Source organism: Sinocyclocheilus grahami, unplaced genomic scaffold (genome assembly GCF_001515645.1).
Source record: "Sinocyclocheilus grahami isolate Dianchi unplaced genomic scaffold, SAMN03320097.WGS_v1.1 scaffold165.1, whole genome shotgun sequence".
Taxonomy (NCBI): Eukaryota; Metazoa; Chordata; class Actinopteri; order Cypriniformes; family Cyprinidae; genus Sinocyclocheilus; species Sinocyclocheilus grahami.
In genome coordinates this window covers 1,093,513-1,116,012 of record NW_015505344.1, presented here as the reverse complement: position 1 = coordinate 1,116,012, position 22,500 = coordinate 1,093,513, and the positions used below count along the sequence as shown (strand labels likewise).

Genomic DNA, 22,500 nt, shown 5'->3' with positions numbered 1-22,500 from the left:
GTTGGTGCGACCGCTTCATTTGTATTCCGACCCACGCGGGACACTAGCCTGATCAGGTTGGGTTACCAAGCCAAAGCGATCTATCTTCATTGATGTAAAAAAAGATCTCTTGCTCATTTCCTGACAGCGTAGGGCAGGAAAAACTGCTCAGCCCCAGAACTTTGCACGTTTTCCCTCCACCTGCCAGAGTTGCACGCTGGAGATGGAGAGAAAAGCCTTGGAGAAGAGGCTGAATTTCTCAAGCGCGAAGTGCTCCGAGCTCCCCTCGGGTAGCATAATGAGTTTAAACTCGGTGAAAAATCAACAGCGTGTGGATAGTATAACCTGAGCGCTCGACATCTCAAATGGATTTTTCCTTCAGAAAGATGCCTTTTAGCCAAAGATCTTTTGTTCTGTGTTGTGAAATGTGATAAATATCTAACAAGCTCCATACTTGTAATGGCTCCTGGAGACGGGAAGAACAAGCGAATCGTACTTTTCTATTAGATTCCTCGACTTTTTATTGGCGTAACCGGTCTGACTAAATGGATCGGTGAGCAGGTGCTACGTCGCGCAAGAGCTCTAATCTTTCTCCATTTGATCACTTACAGGTAGATTCATGTCTTTAATGGATGTATACCTCATAAAACGTGCCCATAATGGGGAGGAGATACCGAGTTTTGGTTTCCATTATCCAGCCCATCTCTCTGGAGCCCTAAAAGATCTAATTACACCTTTTTTACAGACTTTCCACATCCACTCCATAAGCTATTACGCCTCGACCACCAGCCAGCTGAATTCCGCTTGAAGGCGAACGAGCTTGGGAGGGTTTTCTCATCAAAGACCTTTTTTACCTTCTTAAATGTTCAGCATTGTGACCCCTCAGGGGGGAACAGACGTTTGATCTTAATGATGGCGGTGGGTTTTGTGAGCTGACAGCAACAGGTAGCCTGGCGTATAATGAGCCCATTAAGTCTCAAGAGGCTCAGAATTTGGCGGCAAAAGGAGAGCCGGCTGACATATTGGACGGGACGTGGAAAGACACGAGGAAGAGACACAGCGAGCCGGAGGAGAAACTAAAGCTGAAGAAAATTGTCACTGTTATGAAGAGCTTTGGGTTCGCTGTTGCCATAGATACTCCACGGCCTTTCCACTCGGAGAGTGCTGCTGAACCAACGCATTACTCTGGCACTCCGAGGCAGGTGAACACAGCCCAAAAAAATCAATGGGGAAGAGGTGAGTGGGCAGCTATGCAGAGCAGTGGAGGAATACTTTATGGGAGAGAGAGAAATACATGGAAGGCAGATAAGATGCTTCCTGTAAGCACACCAGAAAGCTGTGATGTATGGAGCGGGCGAGCAGGTGTAGTTGTATAGGTGCCGTCTAATTCATCATTCCATCCCAGCATGCATTCTAGGGAAGAAAGAGAGCGAGAGATGAGGTTTCGACTAGACCTGTGTGCCGTGGCACATAAAGGTACATTGCATTGCGACGTTCCGTATAAATGCTCAGAAGAACGCAAAGCTACAGAGAATACGGCAACAAAATGGCTATTGATGCCACTCTCTTTGCTTTCCCTTTCTCAGTCACACATTCTCTCTCGCACACACAAATACACACACACACACACATCATGTGCATGAAGCCAAATACTAGATTTGAAAAGGCACGAAAAATTGCAAAATTAATAATGAATTGTAACAGAAAAAGTTATCAAAAACCTCAAAGATATATTTGAATAAACAACACAACACTATGAACAACACCATGCAATGGTGAGTCTCTGAAGACAATATGACAAAAGTGTTCATTTTATGAATACAAGTTCAAAATGAATAGCAGTGTTGCATATTTATGTACATCTTAAAAATTAAATAAATGCATAAATATTCTCAACTTACAATAACGATAATAGTAACAACAATAATATTGGTAATAATAAATTTTTCTATTATTGTTATTATTTAAATAAAGGTTGTAATAAAATAAATAATGTTATGCATAGTAAAAGGATAAGGATTATTATTATTATTATTATTATGTATTCTTTATTTATTTATTCTTGGAAAGTATGATGGGAAAATAAATAAATGTAGAATTTTCATCTCTTTGGCCAAGCATTCAAATAATGCATCTCATAATCTTGTACTGCAGTTATATCTGATCAAATTCACATTATTATTCTTTAGTTTGGGTCAAACAAATAAATTTAGCTTGGTTGGAACAGCAACTACGCTAATTATGTCTCTATTTGTTTCTCTGTTTTTGCCACGGGATTGACATCATTGACATGATAACTAGGATTTACACAAGCTTCAGTCTGTATCCAGAACACCTGAGAAGAGATGATGCCAGCCCCTCAGAGGACCTCAGATGATGCAAACCCTGAAACAACATACGGAACTACCAAATTGTGCTATAAGTTTGATTGCATCATATAATAATTGCTGTTAATAGTGTTCATTGTCTGTTTGATTTCGTCTTTAATTGATTTTTCCGTACATTTCTGCCATATGTACATTAACTGACAGTCACCACTGATAAACTACCACTAAATATTGTACTATTAAGCTGTTCTGTAACAATATTTACACATTATAGAAGTGCTGTACAAATACATTTAAAATGCATTGAAAAATGGGTATGTGTGTCTCATATTAAAAAGTTGGGAAATCTGAATGTAATGAATTATGAAGTATTATTTGTATCATGCGTATCATAAATTGAGTGATGTTTGCGCATATGCTACCACTAAATATTGTACTATTAAGCTGTTCTGTAACAATATTTACACATTATAGAAGTGCTGTACAAATACATTTAAAATGCATTGAAAAATGGGTATGTGTGTCTCATATTAAAAAGTTGGGAAATCTGAATGTAATGAATTATGAAGTATTATTTGTATCATGCGTATCATAAATTGAGTGATGTTTGCGCATATGCTCATATCTCTAATGTTAATGTTTATGATCCTTGCACTGTCCACTATGACAATTACATTTATCACAATAAATGACCGTATTTACTGCTGTGACAGCAACTTCAGAAGCAAAACTCATAGTAAATGCATTAACAATTATAATGGTGACATGAATACTGCAATCCAGTAATCACATCCAAAATATTTCTTTAGGCCAGGAATCTTGGCATTATTGCTATGCAACAGACTACTTTTCCCCGAGAGTGTAGAACAGCAAAAAAAGATAAACATATCCATTGATTAAGCACACTTGATATGACTTGTAATTCAGCATTTGGGCAAAACCTTAAATGCAAAAAAAAATAAATGCTACATTCTGGACCAGGGCTGAGGTAACAATTGGAGCTAAATTGCAATCACCCTAAACTCTAAAACCACAAAGGAAGAGAGAGAACAGACAAAGCGCTGGGGAAATCGAAGCCTCTTGCTCACACTGCTAAAATTAACAGTAAACCATTCAAATAGTTTTGCAGTCCTTCAGCTACTAATTTTGTCTCTCTTTCCAGCAGCTGAAAAACACCCCAAGCGAGACTTCAAGAATTCCTTAAAAAAACAATTGACTAGCTTTTGATAACGCGAGCTTTCGCAATTAGTGGTGATAAATGGCTTCTGAAAAATTTTTCATTTCATTAAGAAACAATTTATTGCTTTCCTCAGACTGGAAGAGAAATAGTTTTGATACACAGCCCCTTTAGACGGTATTTAAAAAACTTTTGATGGCTATGTTAATAGAGCCTCTTTAATTTTCTAAATTTGCTAAGTGAAACTTTTAATGACCTGGTAATGCGGCCCTTAAATATGCTGTATAATTAAGTGTCTCGACTCTTTTATAAGCCTCCATTTTATTTAAAAGCTAAATTGAAAAGACCGTATTTCTGAAATGTCACTTGATGCATGTGAGTTAAGAGCAATAAAAATATTCAGATGCTGTACTGCATATCTTAGACAGGGCTTCAAACAAAAAAATTTATAAATAATGACTAGAGAGCCATTTACTCATCAAATGAAACATTTGGGAGCCAAATGAATCACCATCAACTATGATAACATCAACCAATATATAAAAAAAAGAAAATAAATAAATCTAGAATACAAGCTAACATGGAATTCATCTCAATAATAACGATAAAATATATTTTTATTTTTTATTATTTTAAAATTCCATGATTGCTATATTTATTAGCAATTATTATATTAATGTGTCTTTTTAATATATTGTGCATCATTAATAAAAGGCATATAAGTATTCGATTTGGGTATTACTAGAGATTACTGTGTTCATGTAATTGTTAGCTTTTTTTTTTTTAAGTATTCTTCTCAATTAGACACAAAGGAAACCTGGTTCATAATTTGTAACTCAGTCATTTGTTTGTAAATTAGACATCAAGTCTCATGCTGTGTTTGCTGTCATGTGCAGGAAATACTGGCCTGTACTAGGGTTGCAAAAAGATGGAAAATTTCCACAAAATTTCGGAAACATTCCAGAAATTTTGGAAACTTTCCAGGATTTTTTTGGAATATTCCAGGGATTTTTGGAAAGTTTCCGGAAATGTTCCTCCCCTTTGCAACCCTAGCCTGTACCCTTAAGACTTGCTACATCACAAGATGATCAAACCACATATGGACACACAGAAAGTTTCCCTGAATGTTGCCAACACTGAAAGCACGCTTTATTCAAAATAAACCACTACTATAATTACTTTAAATGAATGAATGAATGAATGGATGAAATTAAGAGGGTAAATATAACAAATGGATGGAAGTAAACTTTGTTAATATTCATCAATAATAGTAGATCATAAGAAACAGTGCAGCATTTGACTTTAAAAACATGTAGAGCATTATTTAATTCAATCAAAGTATTTTGAAGTTTAATAATCACATTCCTGTTTTTTCCATCCCCAAATATATATCCTCTTGAAATGTTAATTGAGACATTTTTATAACATTTAAGATATTTATGACTATAAATTAAAAAAAAAAAACTTTTTTTTTTTTTAGATTTTTTACTCTTCTTATTCATACGTGCTCCTGAATACATTTTAGAGTCCGCACACATCTATTTTTAGTCACATATGTGAATGAAATGTTTGGATAAAAAAAAAAAAATATATATATATATATATATATATATATATATATATATATATATATATATCCCTTTTTTACGTTTCCTCAACTGTTTATTTCTGCTAATGTCACGGTTTTCACCTACCGTTTTTTACAGAACCGTGAACGACTACATTTTGCCACCCACTGAAGCTTGAAGTGAGACTCATACTGATTAAATGACCCTGTAGCGCTAAATAATGCATACTGCACAATCCCAGCAAAAAGGATTAGGATTTAGATGTCGAGCGTAGGTCATTTCAGGTCTGTGTGTTATGGTTGTTTTTTGTTTTTCCTCATATGAGGATGGCCTGACTAAGCTCTCAGGACGAGGAGCAGCCACACCAGTGAGGTGTGATAATTCCCACCAGGCAGCATTCCCTCCTCCTGTCAGAACTAGATTTGTGCCTCTGGATGACGGCGAGGACCCAAGGCTAAATGCTGAGGCATGCTGACACTTTGGCGATTACATAAGACAACTATTAGACATATATGCAGCTACAAATAACATTAAAAAGAAGCTTTGCTGATGTTTGAAGGGGTCTGGGCTGTGCTCTCTCATGATTAATCTGCTATAAGCACATGCTGCTGGCTTCAGACGGAATAAAGCAGCCCACATGTAGCTTTAAGCCCAGCACATCATTTATTGTTTTAGTCCAATTGTACTTTCCAGAGGATTTATTTTAGCTCAGCACTTCTAAATTGGTGGTAAAGTTTCATAAAGGTTCATAACCTAACTATAAGTGCTCATTACACAAGCAAAATTACAAAACATGTGTAACTGCCCTATCATCCATCCATTGACCGTCTCTCTGTCTGTCCATCTTAGCATCAATCGATCTATCAAACCATCCTTCCATTTGTCTGTCTATCCATCTAATCATCCATTCATCAGTCTATCCATTTAACCATCCATCAATAAAGTTATTCTCTGTTTTTTCTGTCTATCATAAATCAGTTCATCCAACATCCCTCCCTCTATCCATCTATCTACTTATCTGTCAAACAATCCATCCATCTATCCACTTATCTATCTATCCATCCATCCATCCAACAAACATTCCTCCCTCCCTCCCTCCATCCATTTATCCACCTGTCTATCTATCCAACAATCTATCCATACGCTTATCCATCCATCCACCTATCTGTCTATCTATCAATCATTCATTTACCCATCCATCCATCCATCCATCAGCATGTCTATCCATTTAACCAGCCATCCATCCATCCATTTTTCTTTCTGTCTAACCATAGATCCACCATTCTGTCTTGTTCTGTCTACCATCCATTTAACCTTTCATCCATCCATCAAACATTCCTCCCTCCCTCCCTCCCTCCTTCCATCTATCTATCCACCTGCCTATCTATCCATGTAACAATCCAGCTTATCCATCCATCCATCTATCTATCCATCATTAATTTATCCATCTAACCACCCATCCATCCATCCATCCATGTGTCTATCCGTTTAACCATCCATCCATCTAACCATGCATTCATCCAACATCCCTCCCTCCCTTCATCTTGTTAGCTTGTATCCACTTATCTGTCTAATTAATCTATCTATCTATCCATCCATCCATCCATCCACCTACCTACCCACCCACTCATCCATCCAACTATCCATACATTTTTCTTTTTATCTAACCATCCATCCACCAACTTTGTCCTTTTTTGTCAATCATCCATCCATCCATTCAACCTTTCATCCATCCTCCCTCCATCTATCCACCTGCCTATCTATCCATCTGACAATCCATCTATCCATACACTAATCCATCCGTCTATCTGTCTATCTATCAATCATTAATTTACCCATCTAACCACCCATCCATCCATTAGTGACTATACATTTAACAATTCATCCATCTATTAACCATCCCTCTCTCCATTTCTTCATTCATCTATCCACCCACCCATCAGCCTGTCTATCCATCTAACAACCCATCCATCTGTTTATCCATCTATCCATCAATTAACCGATAAACCTCCAAACTTCTTTTCCCCCTAAAACTCTTTAGCAAAGTTTAAAGTTCAACTTCAAAATTAAATTCAAATTGTAATTCTGCGTCATGTTTGTTACCTCAATTCAAATTCCAGAATTAGATTGAAATTTAAAAGGCACTTTGCATTGGCTTCTGAATGGCACACAGCCCTACTAACTAGAATCTTATTGACTAATGCATAAACAATGGGCTGAACTTCATAGACTTCATAATGCGTGCCTAGTCTGTGGCTGTTCTGATATCTCTTACAGTACTGCTTGTGCTGTTCAAGACTGAAGAAAAATGACAGCTATTCAAAACCCTCTCGCTACTTTTTCAGGGCCAATTTCTCTTTCAGGTACAATTCTCTCATATCCTCCTTTGATGTGCTGCTTAGGGGTTAAACAAACAATAATTTTGAAAAATTCAGGCACTAAAAAGAAAAAACAAAAAAAAACACCAACAAATGAATGCCGATCGTACCATGGAGACATGGTTTTCAGAAACAAAACAAATATCTTGCCAATTTTCTCTTTTGTTTTGTTTTCTGTCAAACTGAGATCCAATTACTTTATCTGTGAACACAGGAAAAACACATAATGGGGAGGGATCATGCTCCATTTCTGTCCCAATTTTCTACAGTTGGTCAACATACTGGGCATATGAATAAATATGAATAGTCTCAAATATAATTTCTAACTGTCTGAATGAGAATGTAGCTCTTTTAGAATTTGTAGAATTTATAAAAAGGCATAATTATTCAAAAAATAATAAAGAATTAATAATAATATAATTATTAGCCATTATAATACATAATTATTAATATTAAATAAATTACATTTCTTTTTTATTCCTTTATAATTCAATGACTGTTATGGTTTGTTTATTTATTTAGTAGAATTTATAAAAAGCATATAATTGTTCCTTTTACGTATTATATTAGAGAAATACCAGTAAAAAAAATGGTTTGAATCCCCTTGGCTGGACCTCGTCACCTTTCTGCATTACTGCTGATTATGAAGCCTCCATGCCGTTACACAACTCACACAGGCCTGAGACCCAGGGATCCGCTATTACAGCCCTCATGTTAGTCTTACTCATTATTCTCAATTGATGTGCTGACTTTAATGGTCAGCGAGGGAGCCGCCCCCTCGCGCTTCCTAGATGAAGCAAAAGTCTAAATGACTCACTTAGTATCACTCTGTTCAGGCGTGAGATACAATAACACACGGCCGTGGCCTGTCGTGTCATTTGCTGTCGGGGAAGTAAATGAATGACAGCTTCACACTGCTGTTTATGCATCCCAACAGCCTTTTAAGCGACTGCTTTGAAAGGACGAGACATTTATTCATCACTTATGGCAATGCAGCCGATGAAAGCGAGAGAGGAACTCACCTATTTGCTTTTTTACCCTGTGCAACCTCCCGTTCCCACCGCATGCGCCCGGAGGATGGGCCGTACCTCACAACATGCATTTTTAACAGGTCCATTATTAACAGGTGCTTTGCGGTGTGGGATGCATGATTTATGCGTGCCATTTGCGAGCCCGCCTGGCTCCACTGGAAGCAAAAGAGTCGCGTCTCCATTAGTGAAGGGACTGGCCTTGACTGCACTATAGCGCAGCAAAGAACCAATACTGTAAGATCAGAGGCTTTGCAGTTAATGGACCACTATCAGAAACAAATTAGATTATATGCTGCTCATAACCACTAGTGCCATCTACTGCAGTCCCCAGTGCCCTCTCAGACCCAGGCAAGAATATTTATGCCCGAGTCCATAGAATCGTCCCATGCAGGTATTGCACATAGAACAAGGCCTTCTGTACTGTATGTGTGGAATCAAGTTCAAAGTCAACTCCTGTTGGGATTCAAGATTTTTCAACATTCAAGAAATTGGATATGAAGATTTGTGCACTTCAAAGTTTTACTGATTAATTTATTTATTTATACATTTGAACACCAATTATGATACGGTTAATGTTATTATTTTTTTTTGTATGTTTTGTTTTTTTATTGAAAATTAATCAAATTAAACATCTCGTTTTTTTAAGCATGACAAATCTACACTTAAGTTTGGGGTCTGTAAGATTTTTTAAAAAGTGTCATATGCTCACCAAGGCTGCGATTATTTGAGAAAATATAAAGTAAATACTATCATTTTGTGAAATATTTTTACAGGTTAAAATAACTTTTTCAATATGTTTTCAAATTTCATTTATTTATTATAAGTTAAAGCTGAATTTTCAGCATCATTACTCCAGTCTTCAATGTCACATGATCCTTCAGAAATCATTCTAATATGCTCATTTGATGCTCAAGAAACAGTATGTTGAAAATAGTTGTGCTGCTTAATATTTCTGTGGAAACCAATTATTCATATATTATTTTTTTGAATAAAAAGAACAGCATTTAGTCGAAATGGAAATCTTTTGTAAAATCATAAATGCGTTAGCATCACTTTTGATCAAATTAACACATTCTTACATAATAAAAGCATTCATTTCTTTAAAAAGTGCTAACATTTGAATGGTATTTTTGTGGAATAGTATCACAATTTCCACACTTTTAAAATGATTTCAGAAGAATCATGTGACACTGAAGACTGAAGTAATGGCTGCACTGCATAATGAGAATAAATTGCATTTTAAAAATACATAAAAAAAAAAAACTTTTAAATTGTAATGTTATTTCACAGTGTTATTTTTCTGTACTGTTGATTAAATAAATGCAGCCTTGGTGAGCTAAGATACGTTTTTCAAAAACAAAACAAAAACTTGAAAGGCTCCATGCCTCCATGCCAAAAAAAAAGGAATGTTTCTCTTTAACCCAAAACTGAATCTAATGTCTACTGTGCAGAAGTACTGTATTCTCTAAACTCCACTGTGCCTTACTGCACTTTCTGAATAATAAGCTCGTTTCACCACAGACTTTGAGATATAGCGCACCTGGTTCAAATCGCCAAGCTCTGCCAACCCTACATGTCTTGTTTAAAATTGCTGCCAGTGGAAGACTTTGTCTCGCTCTTCTATCAGAAAACACATAGCGTTCACCTCTAACCCCTCACCTCATCCTCCGAGATCCATTTCAATAAAGCTCCGAACTGCTGAAGTCCTTCTTCCAACACTGTCACTGGAAACTCCAGCCGTCTGGATGATCGCAGAGCCCCGGTGGCTACTTTTGGCTGTGCCCACTCGTCCCATCTCACACACGCCGCCACACTTATTGCTTCCCAACTTCCTTTCTGTCCCCAAGTGAGGAGACTGACATTTCCAAACCATACCTCACTTGGCTTGCTGTGATGGTCAGTTCATGCCCGGCTGCTCCTCTGTGTTTGTCTAGTTGGAGTACCACTGAGCTCAGACCGGTCCAGACCACTCGGCTCTCTGCAGTGAAGACGGATCCAGCTCGCCTGCTGAGTTCGGTCTCAGTGCCCTGAGATTAAAAGCTACACCCTGAGTCTGCAATTCAGCCCTGTTCACTCATCTTCAGGCTAGACGAGCACTGTGTCGTATTCCCACCCTCAATTTGGAATTATAAACAAACTGAATGTTATCAAATCATGGTATCAAATCAGACTGCAGACTACCTAAACCGCTTTTTGATTCATAACCTTCTACTTTTGCACCAAAGTACAAATTTGAAACTACAGTATACAAAGAGACGGCAAACTACATAAAACGTTTTTTGATACATAACCCTCTAGTTTTGCACCAAAGTAACATTTTGAAACTATATAGACTGCAAACTACATAAATCGCTTTTCAATTCATAAACCTCTACTTTTGCACCAAATTAATGTTTTAAAACTATATCAATTGAGACGGCAAACGACATAAGTGCTGCAACAAACAATTAATTTGAAAATCAATCAGAGTATTGTTCCGAATGTCTTTTTTAGCCTTACTTTCAATTCAAAAATTCAAAAATTAAAATGCTAAACATTTTTTCAAATAAAAGCATTTTCTTTACAAAAGACATCAGGTTTGTCTTATATTCGGAACAATACGGTAACCTAAAGATTATTAGAACGATTAATCGACTAATCGCCACTTATTTCACTGATCAATCAATAGGCTTTGATTGAATATTCAGCTTTTGCAATTTTATTTCACAAAACAGATGTTTAAATATTCTCCACAAGACAAAATAATAACTGAATTTGTAAAAATGACCCCGTTCAAAAGTTTGCATACCCTTGAATCTTAATACTGCGTGTCGTTTCCTGGATGATCCACAACTGTCTTTCTGTTTTGTGATAGTTGTTCATGAGTGCCTTGTTGGTCCTGAGCAGTTCAACTGCCTGCTGTTCTTCAGAAAAATCCTCCAGCTCCTGCACATTCTTTGGTTTTCCAACATTTACTGCATATTTGAATCCTTTCAAAAAGTGAATGTATGATTTTGAGATCCATCTTTTCACATGGAGGACAATTGGGGGACTTATATATAACCATTATATAAGGTGAAAACATTTACTGATGCTCAAGAAGGCAACACAATGCATTAAGAGTTGGGGGTGTAAAAAAATTTAATTGGATGATCAGGGTAAATTGTACTTATTTTGTCTTCTGGGAAACATTTAAGTATTATGTAGCTTCTTAAGTACAGCACCAAATGAAAAAAAAGAAAGATCTTTAAACAAAATAAGAAAAATTTACACATCATCATCCTGTTCAAAAGTTGAATGCATTGTGTGGCCTTCTTGAGCATCAGTAATTGTGTTCACCTTAACTAGGCCTAATAGTTATGAATGAGTCCCTCAATTGCCCTGAGTGTAAAAAGATGGATCTAAAAACCATACAGTCACTGTTGGAAAACCAAAGAATGTGCAGGAGCTGGAGGATTTTTCTGTAGAACAGCAGGCAGTTGAACTGCTCAGGACCAACAAGGGACTCATGAACAACTATCACAACACAGAAAAACAGTTGTGGATCCTCCAGGAAACAACACAAATTAGATTCAAGGGTATGTAAACTTTTGAACGGGTTCATTTTTTTATGAATTCAGTTATTATTTTGTCTTGTGGAGTATATATAAACATCTGTTATGTGAAATAGCTTATTCAGGAGTGTACTAAATAAAAATAACATGGAATTTTCATGATCCTTCTTAATTAGTTAAAATTAACATATTTGCATATTCTGCAAGGGTATGTAATCTTACGAGCACAACTCTGTGTGTGTGTGTGTGTGTGTGTGTGTGTATACACACATTTTAAAAATAGAAAACCATTATTTTAAATGCTAATATTTTGCAATATTACTGTTTTACTGTATTTTTGAACATATATTCAGCCTTGATGAGCATAAAAAACTAAACTTTTAAACAGTGTAATATATACATGACACATTCTAAAAAATTACATACAGATTTATAAATATTCTATAAATATATTTTAACTTGCTGTAAGAAATTAGATTTTTATTATTATTATTATTTATTTTTTTAATACCCCCATGAATGCATAATTAGTCCAGTTACAGATTGTTACATGTCAGATCCTGATTTGGCCTTATACTGAACTGAATAACGAAAACACGGGGGGAGTTCAGCTCATGAAAAATGGGGGCAAAAACAAAAGTGTTGCGTTTATAATTTTGTTCAGTGTATATTGTGGTTTACAAACATTTTTTATTTTTCCACATTTATTTATGTATGCATGTATGTATGTCTGTTTACTGAAGACTGAAGTGATGACTACTGAAAATTCAGCTTTTGCCATCACAGGAATAAATTACATTTTAAGATAAATTAAAATAAAACATTTTGTTTAAATTGTAATATTTCACATGATTACTGTTTTTACTTGTATCTTTATTAAAATAAAAGCAGCCTTTGTGAGCATACGACTTCTTATAAAAACATTTTAAAAACTGTGCCGACCCCAAACTTTTGAACAGTAATGTGTATTTATACAAACCATATACTAACTGCCATTAAGAATGAACAAAAAAAGATTCACTTCATTTAGATTTAATTTTATTCTTTATAGCCTTTTCCAAAAAAAAAAAACAGTTAATGTCACAACATGATTTAATGCACGTGAATGTGTTCAGCTCCAAATATATTCATTACTTTTTTTATATATTTAAAAAAAAATGTATCAAAAGGGCAATACATACATACATACATACATACAGAAAGAACAGGAATTTAACATACTGATCACGTATCATGTATCTGTCAAAATGATAGAGAAGCCAAATAGAAGCAGAAGCTCGAGTTAGGTGGCAATGGTCAAAGGTTTGACCTCGCTGTGATCACTGCAAATGATGAGCAATTTGGACCAAACATAGGCGGAGTGTGTGTAAGGCCACGGGGTTTTGGGGCAAAAATGACACTAAATTGGACAAAAAATGCCCCTGCACAAACAAATTACATCTATTACGTCTGTTGCTAACAAAGTGTAAATGAATAGAACGTGTCGACTGCGCAGTAAACTAAGATTTGCTCATGTTGCACCGTATTTTATTTTAGTCGTTTTTTACAGTGTTGCATATTATAACCAATCACACACGATTCTGTTGAGCTTAAGAATGCAATGGCCAATCAGAAGCGTTCAGAAGATGAGTCGTTGCTGAAACTCATCATCTTTGTTGAATGCACGCGCGTTCGATGACTGAATTCCGCAAATGCACATAAACAACAAAGCGCAGATGTACGGACAGTGTAAGCTCGAGTTAGGTGGCAATGGTCAAAGGTTTGACCTCGCTGTGATCACTGCAAATGATGAGCAATTTGGACCAAACATAGGCGGAGTGTGTGTAAGGCCACGGGGTTTTGGGGCAAAAATGACACTAAATTGGACAAAAATGCCCCTGCACAAACAAATTACATCTATTACGTCTGTTGCTAACAAAGTGTAAATGAATAGAACGTGTCGACTGCGCAGTAAACTAAGATTTGCTCATGTTGCACCGTATTTTATTTTAGTCGTTTTTTACAGTGTTGCATATTATAACCAATCACACACGATTCTGTTGAGCTTAAGAATGCAATGGCCAATCAGAAGCGTTCAGAAGATGAGTCGTTGCTGAAACTCATCATCTTTGTTGAATGCACGCGCGTTCGATGACTGAATTCCGCAAATGCACATAAACAACAAAGCGCAGATGTACGGACAGTGTAAGTAAGGGACTCATTTCGCAGTGTAGACAGCTTCAGTGATTATAACGATCCTTTTGTTTTTTTGAGAGTGCGATAGATCAAAGTTAGTGATAATGTCATTTCTGTACATAAATTATTCGCTGTTTGAATAACCGTGGGAAGGAAACATAATATTTCTAATGTTTTAATTAAATTGTAATATAATTTAATACAAATTCAGTCCCATTAAACATATTTTATTAGCCTACACGACACCCATGTCTGGTTCTTGCCTAAAAAGACAGGTTTATGATGTTTGTAGTTAATAGATTTGGCTGCTTTTAGCCTTACCCTGGAGTTGGTTCACCCTCCGCCTATGGGACCAAATGTGCGTTTGAAGCGAAGCTTCTGAGCTGCATTCAGCACACCTGCAAAGAAGTCATTTAAAGGGACACGATGGGAAATCAAAGCGGAACTTCTCGCTTGTCTGATTAGAAGGAGTGAGGCAGCATCTCAGCTGGTGTGTTTACTTGCTTTTGCGGTGTCTGACTGTTTGTTTTGGAGCCACTGGGGTTGTAAAGCTCTGCCGCTGTCACACGTTGGCTTGTGTAATGCCACAAATCTTCACTGTTCTATTCAGCAAAAAGAAATGTATAAATAACCAGCCTCTACTGCTATCGCTGCATTAATCTGCCTTGATCCAATCGCACAACGAACAAGTCTGCTAATGATGATCGCTTTATTCACACAATCCAACTGGGATTGCTATTTTTCCCCTTCTCTAGATCACTCTTTCTTTCTTAAAGGAACAGATCATCTACAAAATAAAATAGTTTTTATGCACTTATTCACACTTGTTCCAAACCTGAATGCTGTTACTTATGGAATATAAAAGGAGAATTTTGAAAAAAAAAAACTTGCATCGTTTTTTTCACATGCTTGCAATATGATAGCACTGTTTGAAGAACACATTTTAGTCATATTTTAATGACAATCTTTCCCTCCAGTGAGTTGTTAACTCAAGAATCACTGCAACCAAATCACTTGAGTCAATGAGTTGAAATTGTGAACCAGATCTGTACAATGTGTGAGTTGGATAAACCGTTTTATTAAAAAGAAGTGCACATCCATCCATCCATTAAGTTGTAAATGAGACAAAGGTGAAAAGGGGTTTTCAAGCATCCAAACAATAAAAGTTTAATAGGTTTAATTTTTTGCGTACATTCGAATGTCTCCTGTTTATTTTTATGCTTTTCTGAGCAAAAAATAATCATACATTTTTACCATGATTTACAGACATTTTAAATATTTACCAAACTTTGACGTTATTCTTCAAACTACTAGATTTTACCCATTTGTCAAGTTTTTAATTGTTTAAAATACAATAAAATTTTGAATGATCCCTTTTCCTTTCATATATTTTACTAAGTACAGATCAGAATAAGTATGTTGTTTCATTTTTAAATAAACATATCTGTTAAGCTGAATGAAAATGGAGCACTGTTTTGGCATTTTATTTTCACAAATGTTATTTGAAACATTTAAGTAGACAGTTTACTTGCATTTAATATGCTTTTAATGTATATAAATAATGTATAATGTATATTACTTTTGCAAATGTAATTGGACACAGACTCCAAAACGGGACATCACATCTTTGACCCAAATAAAAGATAATTGGATAATGTTTTACAAGAAAATACAATTTAAGCCTTTATGCATTAATTAATCATGAAATTTATAAGCAATGTCTGGGTGAAAATTGTTTATTTTTTTTAATCTTGAATCAGACTGATTTGGTTCTCCGCTTCAACACTCTGTTCCAGTTCTTGATTTAACATTATTATCAGCAAATTATCAGCAAATAACAACTTAAAATTTCCTCTGTTTCTTACACAAAAATTGTGTTTATTTCAGAAGACTTGGAAAATTGCACATGAGTTGTATGGAAACATTTTATGCATTTTGTCATTTTGAGCTTTACAGACGCTATCAACTCTCATTGTACAGAAAAAAGAAGCGTCTTTTGTGTTTGACAGAAAAGTAAACAATGACCTTTTTGGTTTTAACTGATTATTTAATACCTTTTCTCTCTATTCCTCTCTCTCTTCATCTCTCTGTCCCCTAAGGGTTAAGCAAGGCTGCTTAAATCTGACAACCTAACGACCGACAAATGCAATCCTGGTTATTTAACTCAGAACTGCTCAGGACCCTTTGGTGCAAATCGCTTAACAAAATTTCCCCCAAATTCATTCCCGCACACGCATCTGCTTCGACTAACCTGCCAAGAGCTGTGCTCAAAAATGCAAATTCTTTACCACTATCATTTGTTTGCACACACATGTAAAAAAAAACAGCTGAACCATACAAAGAGCCAGAACACGATTATCACAGAAAATAATCGTGTTATTGACTGAACACTCCTCTTCCTATCAACCAGCTCTACCTGTAATCTGATACGTCGATGTAGAGAGGAAAAAACTAAACAAGTGCTCCCATGTGCTTAGACCTCTGTGTATGCTTCAAAAATATTAAGGTTGAAAGTCAACAACACAAGGAACGCAAGGCTGTCTCAGCGTAATTTATTTGCCTGCTTAATGAGATTATATTTTGGTGTGAAACCAATTTTGCGCAAATTAAATCTTAATATTTTGCAGTGGCAAGGGTGTTGACACGAGGCTATTTTATATGATATTGAGCATGACAGCCATTAAATTCTCTGTGGTGTTGTCTGTCCCTCTTGTTTAGCAGGACATCTTTCTGAGACCTTCAACACAACTTTAAACACCCAACTAGCTGCTGTGTAGAAATGGCATTGTCCTGTTAGCAAATAAAATAAATGCATTGAATTAGTGAAGACAACCTGTGGAGTGTGCTAGATTATGTAATTTATAACTCGCTAAAGAATAGAATAGAATAGAATAGAATAATAAATAACTGCACAGCATTAATGAGAACAATGGCCAAATACACTCATTGAGTCCAGAAAATAACTTTTATTATATATTATACAGTATATATAATTATTACTCACTCATGATGTTCAAAACCTGTAGAAGAAAAAAATTTACTTATTAACATACTTCCTTTTTTAAAGTCATACTATAATCTCATTTGCATTCTTGTTTATTCAAATTTTTGTGTTGTTGTTTTTGTGTATGCTGCATATTTTATTTTTTATCCCTCAAACTAGTATTTTAATAAAATTAAAAACTATAACAATAATAATAATAATAATAACAAATGTTATTATTGCAGCACCAACAATGTGCCATACAATTATAAAAAAAGTAAATTAATGCCTATTCATGTGCACATAAGATATAATGCACATTAGTCCCATAACCCTAAAAATGTAAGTGTGCTATTTATTTTTATGACTGTGCCGTATGTGGTGAGAGTAGCAACTATCCCCTGCTTTATAGTTGAATGTTCGGCAAGCACTGTAGATTAGTATTCATCTGGCCCCAGACCTGTTCCTCAGAAGTCTGGACACAGCAGAAAGCTGGGAGTGAATCATTGCTTGCCCTCAGGGTGCTGGCAGCACCCACGATCCCTCTCGCTGGAGAGCCGCCACATACACGCATCCCCCTCCCCCCCGATGTGAAGAGAGCAAACAAACATCAGCGCCCCTGAAGAGCTCAGTCAGAACCGATGAAGAGTTCACTCCTCAGCCGCCACGCAGACCTGAAAGGCGCCATGTCTGCCGAGACAGAAAGACAGAGTCCGGGAGAGCCGGACCAAAAGTCCTGTACTTTTCCCAGCAGCCGTCTCTTTTCAAAACCGAAACTTCCTGACAGACGTTTAGGGAGATTCAGCTGACGTCTCATGCATATATTCTATTGATTAGTTTTGTCTGCCGGTGACCAATCTGGCCCAGAAGGCGATGATGTTTTTAATGTGCTTTATTTTTAGAGAGAAACTCACAAGGTGCTCTTGACTCACGCAGCCTTCAGAACACATCGCGGCTTTGCTCAGCTGCACACGGGGAGGGCCGCGCTCCGCAGGACGCTCTGTTTACATTCAGGTCATAAATCAATAGACCAGACGTTTCACACAGTGAGCGGACTTGCCAAATACGACATCAAAGTAGTTTATCGTACTGTAGGTAGTGTTTTGCAGGCAAGGAATGAACAATCGTGCAGCTGGTGAGCGTCTGCAAAGTGTGTATGCAAATGTATGCTTGCATAAAATCGCACACAGAAATAAAGGCATCGGTGAGTCAGCATGGCTTCAGGTGTTCATTTACACAGGAAGAGACCACCTGATTGACAACCATCCAGCTGGCGAGCCACTTAGGGGCAGACCTTTCTAAAATAGGCACCACAATAATAGATGGAGAAGAAAAATGAACATAAATACTGGTTGTACAGAAACAACAGGAGTACAAAAATAGTGGAAAATGTTCATATATTATAATTTATACCCATCCAACAGTAATAAGTACTGATTTTATATTCATAAACAGCGATGCCACTAGGATTTCTATACTTTACTATATTTTTCTTTGTTGAGCATTAGGGTCTCACAGCTTAAGATAAAACACATTTTAAATGTATATAGTAATAATAATAAAAAATTAACAAATTAATTTTAACTAATACTTTTATTCAGCATTGATGCATTAAATTGATCAAAAGTGACATTAAAGACGTTTATGTTACAAAACTATTCATATATATATTTTTTAAAAAGCTGTTCTTTTGAACTTTATATTTGTCAAACAATCCTCAAAAACATAAAAATCTTGTACAAAAGGTTCCTACAAAAATATCAAGCAGCACAACTCAACATTGATTAAAACTAATAATAAATGTTTCTTGAGCAGCAAATCAGCATATTAGAATGATTTCAGAAGCATCATGTGGCTGCTGAAAATTCAATGACATATTTAAATATAATAAATCAGAAAACCGTTATTTTATGAAATATAAATTGTAAAAATATTTAATAGTATTAGTGTTTTACTGTATTTTTTATCAAATAAATGCAACCCTGGTGAGCATAACCTTTTAAATATTATAAAAACAAGCAATTAAAAATGAAAATAGCATAAAATAAAACATTATAAAATATTTTACAGAAATACATGAAATTATAAATTACTTGCGAAACTATAAAATATGACACTGTATTTAATTAAAACTACATCTGAGCCCCATTTGATACTAGGGATTGTCTCACATCAAGATGTATGCTTTAAGTACATTTGTCAAAAAGAAACCAAATGTAATACAAAATGTCACAAAATCATAAAGTTGTCACTTTGTGAGTTCAGAAACAAGGCCACTTGTCAGTAATCTGATGCAGTGTTGATGAGGACTGCTGGCAGAGGAGAGTTTAGAAAGCTTCTCAGTGCATTTTGTCAGCCTCCAGGGTAATTTCTGCAAGGACGAGTAAACTATGGCTCAGTGTTGAACAGAAAGCACTCAGAATCATATCACTACAAACATGAGGAAGACTGTAGACGCAGAATACTAATGGCACCATAAAAGCCAAGCCCACAGTCATCCAACCACGCCACTTCCTGGCACTCTCACAGAACCCTTATCCGCTTTAAGAGTGTTTGTGTTCTTGACATTCAGGGTGAAAAAAACAACAAATGTCTTGTTAATATTACTCTGGATCTTGGGTTTGACATATTGGCTGCGATGTCTGAACAACAACACGGTCAAAACGATAATGAGCAGGTCATAAATTCCAGCTTTTTAAAGCAACGATTTTATGACAACGTAGGATTTCGAAAGCTATTCGGGATTCTTTTATTCTTTAATAAGCGTCGAGCTTGTTGACACTTAGAAGTTGGGAAATGAATACAGTAAGCTAATGTGTAACCAGTAATGACACCCCGCAAACAACAGACTCGTCTATCAAACAAACATCCAGGCTGCTCTTATTGAAGCCATGCTGGCGTGTTCGGTGAAAGAGGCTGCTAATTTTGTTTAGAAAAGCTAAGAGAACCACGACAGCCAATTTCAGGGGGTGGGTTCGCTTTTAAAAGGTATGAAAAGCCCAGAGTAAGCAGTCGTTTAAGTTCTTGGACCCCATAATCTGTTAGATGATGTGATCGGCTCCTATTCTTTTTGATGTTATTTAACATCAAGCGGCTTTGATTTGAGAGCTTTAATTACGGTGATATAGAGATGTTTAGAGGTCACGAGTCACTCTGCTAATAAGGTATAAGCATCCACTCGCTGCTGATTAACTCGAAATAAAGTGACGCAGAACAGACCACATGCAAATTAAGCCAACTACATCTGTGTAATCCATAAACAAATCCATTCCTCCAACCATAGCCAGAAAATGAAAACAAAACCATACACTCCTATTTCCCATTACGATTTGTTTTGTAGAAAAACAATAAGAATGCTAAGTAACCTTGCAGTCTAAATCGTCTTTAATTTGATAGACACAATTAAAGTGACTGTAAACCAAAAACTACAATTCTGACATAATTTACTCTCCTTTATATCTTTATATATATCTCCAAAATTAGGTCTTGCTTTCAAATCGTTGAAATAAGAAACACAGAGGTTGAGTAAATGATGGCAGAATGTTCATTTTTTGGATGGACTATCCCTTCAAGGAATTAAGTATTATTCTACATGAAACAGAATCCATCTTGGATGATGATTTGGTTTCCTCCAGTCCGGTTTTGCACCTACACGTCCTAAAGCTAGTTACACACTCTACATTACCGTGATCAATCACAATGTTTTCCATTTATGTCTTGTGGACCACACCAGCTCTATCAATAAGACTAAACTTTCACTTTATCAACACCAAATGTTTTCCTTCATGCTGGATATCATTTAGCATTGTGATTAATGTAATTAAAGTTAATTAAATCAAATGGGTGAAAAGTAAACTAACAAACAAGTAGCACATATATTATTAATTTATAAATATTTATAACAAATTTTGTGATTTATGTATAATATATTCTAAATATATATATAATATACTGTATATATATATATATACACAGCATATATATATATATACACAGTATATATATATATATATATATATATATATATACAGTATATATATATATATATATACACACACACACACAGTGCCTCGCGAAAGTATTCATACCCCTTAATTTTTTTCACATTTTATTATGTTGCTGCCTTATGTAAACTGCTTTAAATTACTTTTTTTTCCCCACATCAATCTACACTCCATACACCATAATGGCAAAGCAAAAAAACAGGGTTTTAACATCTATGCAAATTTATTAAAAATAAAATAAATGTATGATTCTATTGCATAAGTATTCATAGCCTTATCTGGGACAGTTGAAATTTAGCTCAGGAGCATTCATATTGCTTGTAGATGCCACTACACTTCGAGTGGAGTTAACCTGTGGCAAATTCAATGGGTATGATTTGGAAAGGCACATGCATCTTAATAAAAGGAATAACAGCTGAAAATGCATATCAGGGCAAAAACCAAGCCCTGAGGTCTAAAAACCTCCTGTAGAGCTCAGAAACAGGTTTGCGTCAAGCCACACATCTGGGGAAGAGTTCAGAAAAAATTCACCTGCATTGAAGGTTCACATAAGCATGTAGTCTTCATTACCCTTAATGGAAGAAGTTTGAAACAACCAGGACTCTTCCTAGAACTGGCCTCCTGGGCAAACTGAGAAATTGATGGAGAAGGGCTTTGGTTAGCATGGTGACCAAGAACCTGATGATCACTCTAGTTGAGCTCCATGATTATATGTGGAGACAGGAGAAACTTCCAGAAAGACAAACATCTCTGCAACACTCCACCAATCTGGGCTTTATGACGGTGTGGCCAAACTCAATCCTCTCCTCAGTGACGACACATGAAAACACACTTGGAATTTGCATAAAAGCACCTAAAGGACCCTCAGACTGTGAGAAACAAGATTCTCTGGTCTGATGAACCTCAATTCTAAGCATCGTGTTTGAAGGAAACCAGGCACTGCTCGTTACCTGCAAAGTACCATCTCAAAAGTAAAGTGTGCTGGTAGCAGCCTCGTGCTGTGGGGCTGTTTTTCAGCAGCAGGGACAGAGGGACTCGTCAGAATAGAAGAAAAGTTCAACACAGCAAAATATTGAGATAGCCTTAATGAAAAGCCAGTCAAGAGCATTCAGAACCTCAGACAGGGCAGAAGGTTCACCTTCCAACTGGACAATGACCCTAAGCACACAGCAAGAGTGGCTTATAGTATTAAGGTTTATTTATATATTATTTTGTTTTTCAAAGAAGACTCTTGTGCTCACCAAGGGTGCATATATATAACAAAAATACAGCAAAAACAATAATATTGTGAAAAATTTCAATTGAAGATAACTGTTTTCCATTTTAATATATTTTAAAATGTAAT

At 36.0% G+C, this 22,500-nt stretch overlaps 1 protein-coding gene across 1 annotated transcript in view; it reads right to left on the bottom strand.

Moving 5' to 3' along the window:
• The window catches only part of nlgn1 (neuroligin 1), a 309,949-nt gene that overhangs the window by 231,114 nt on the left and 56,335 nt on the right, over positions 1-22,500 (bottom strand). The window contains exons 2-4 of the mRNA XM_016282748.1: positions 14,669-14,770; positions 14,490-14,566; positions 1,309-1,392 (exon numbers count right to left, since the gene is read on the bottom strand). The gene's annotated coding sequence lies outside the window, so the exon portion shown is untranslated. The remainder of the gene's footprint in view (positions 1-1,308; positions 1,393-14,489; positions 14,567-14,668; positions 14,771-22,500) is intronic.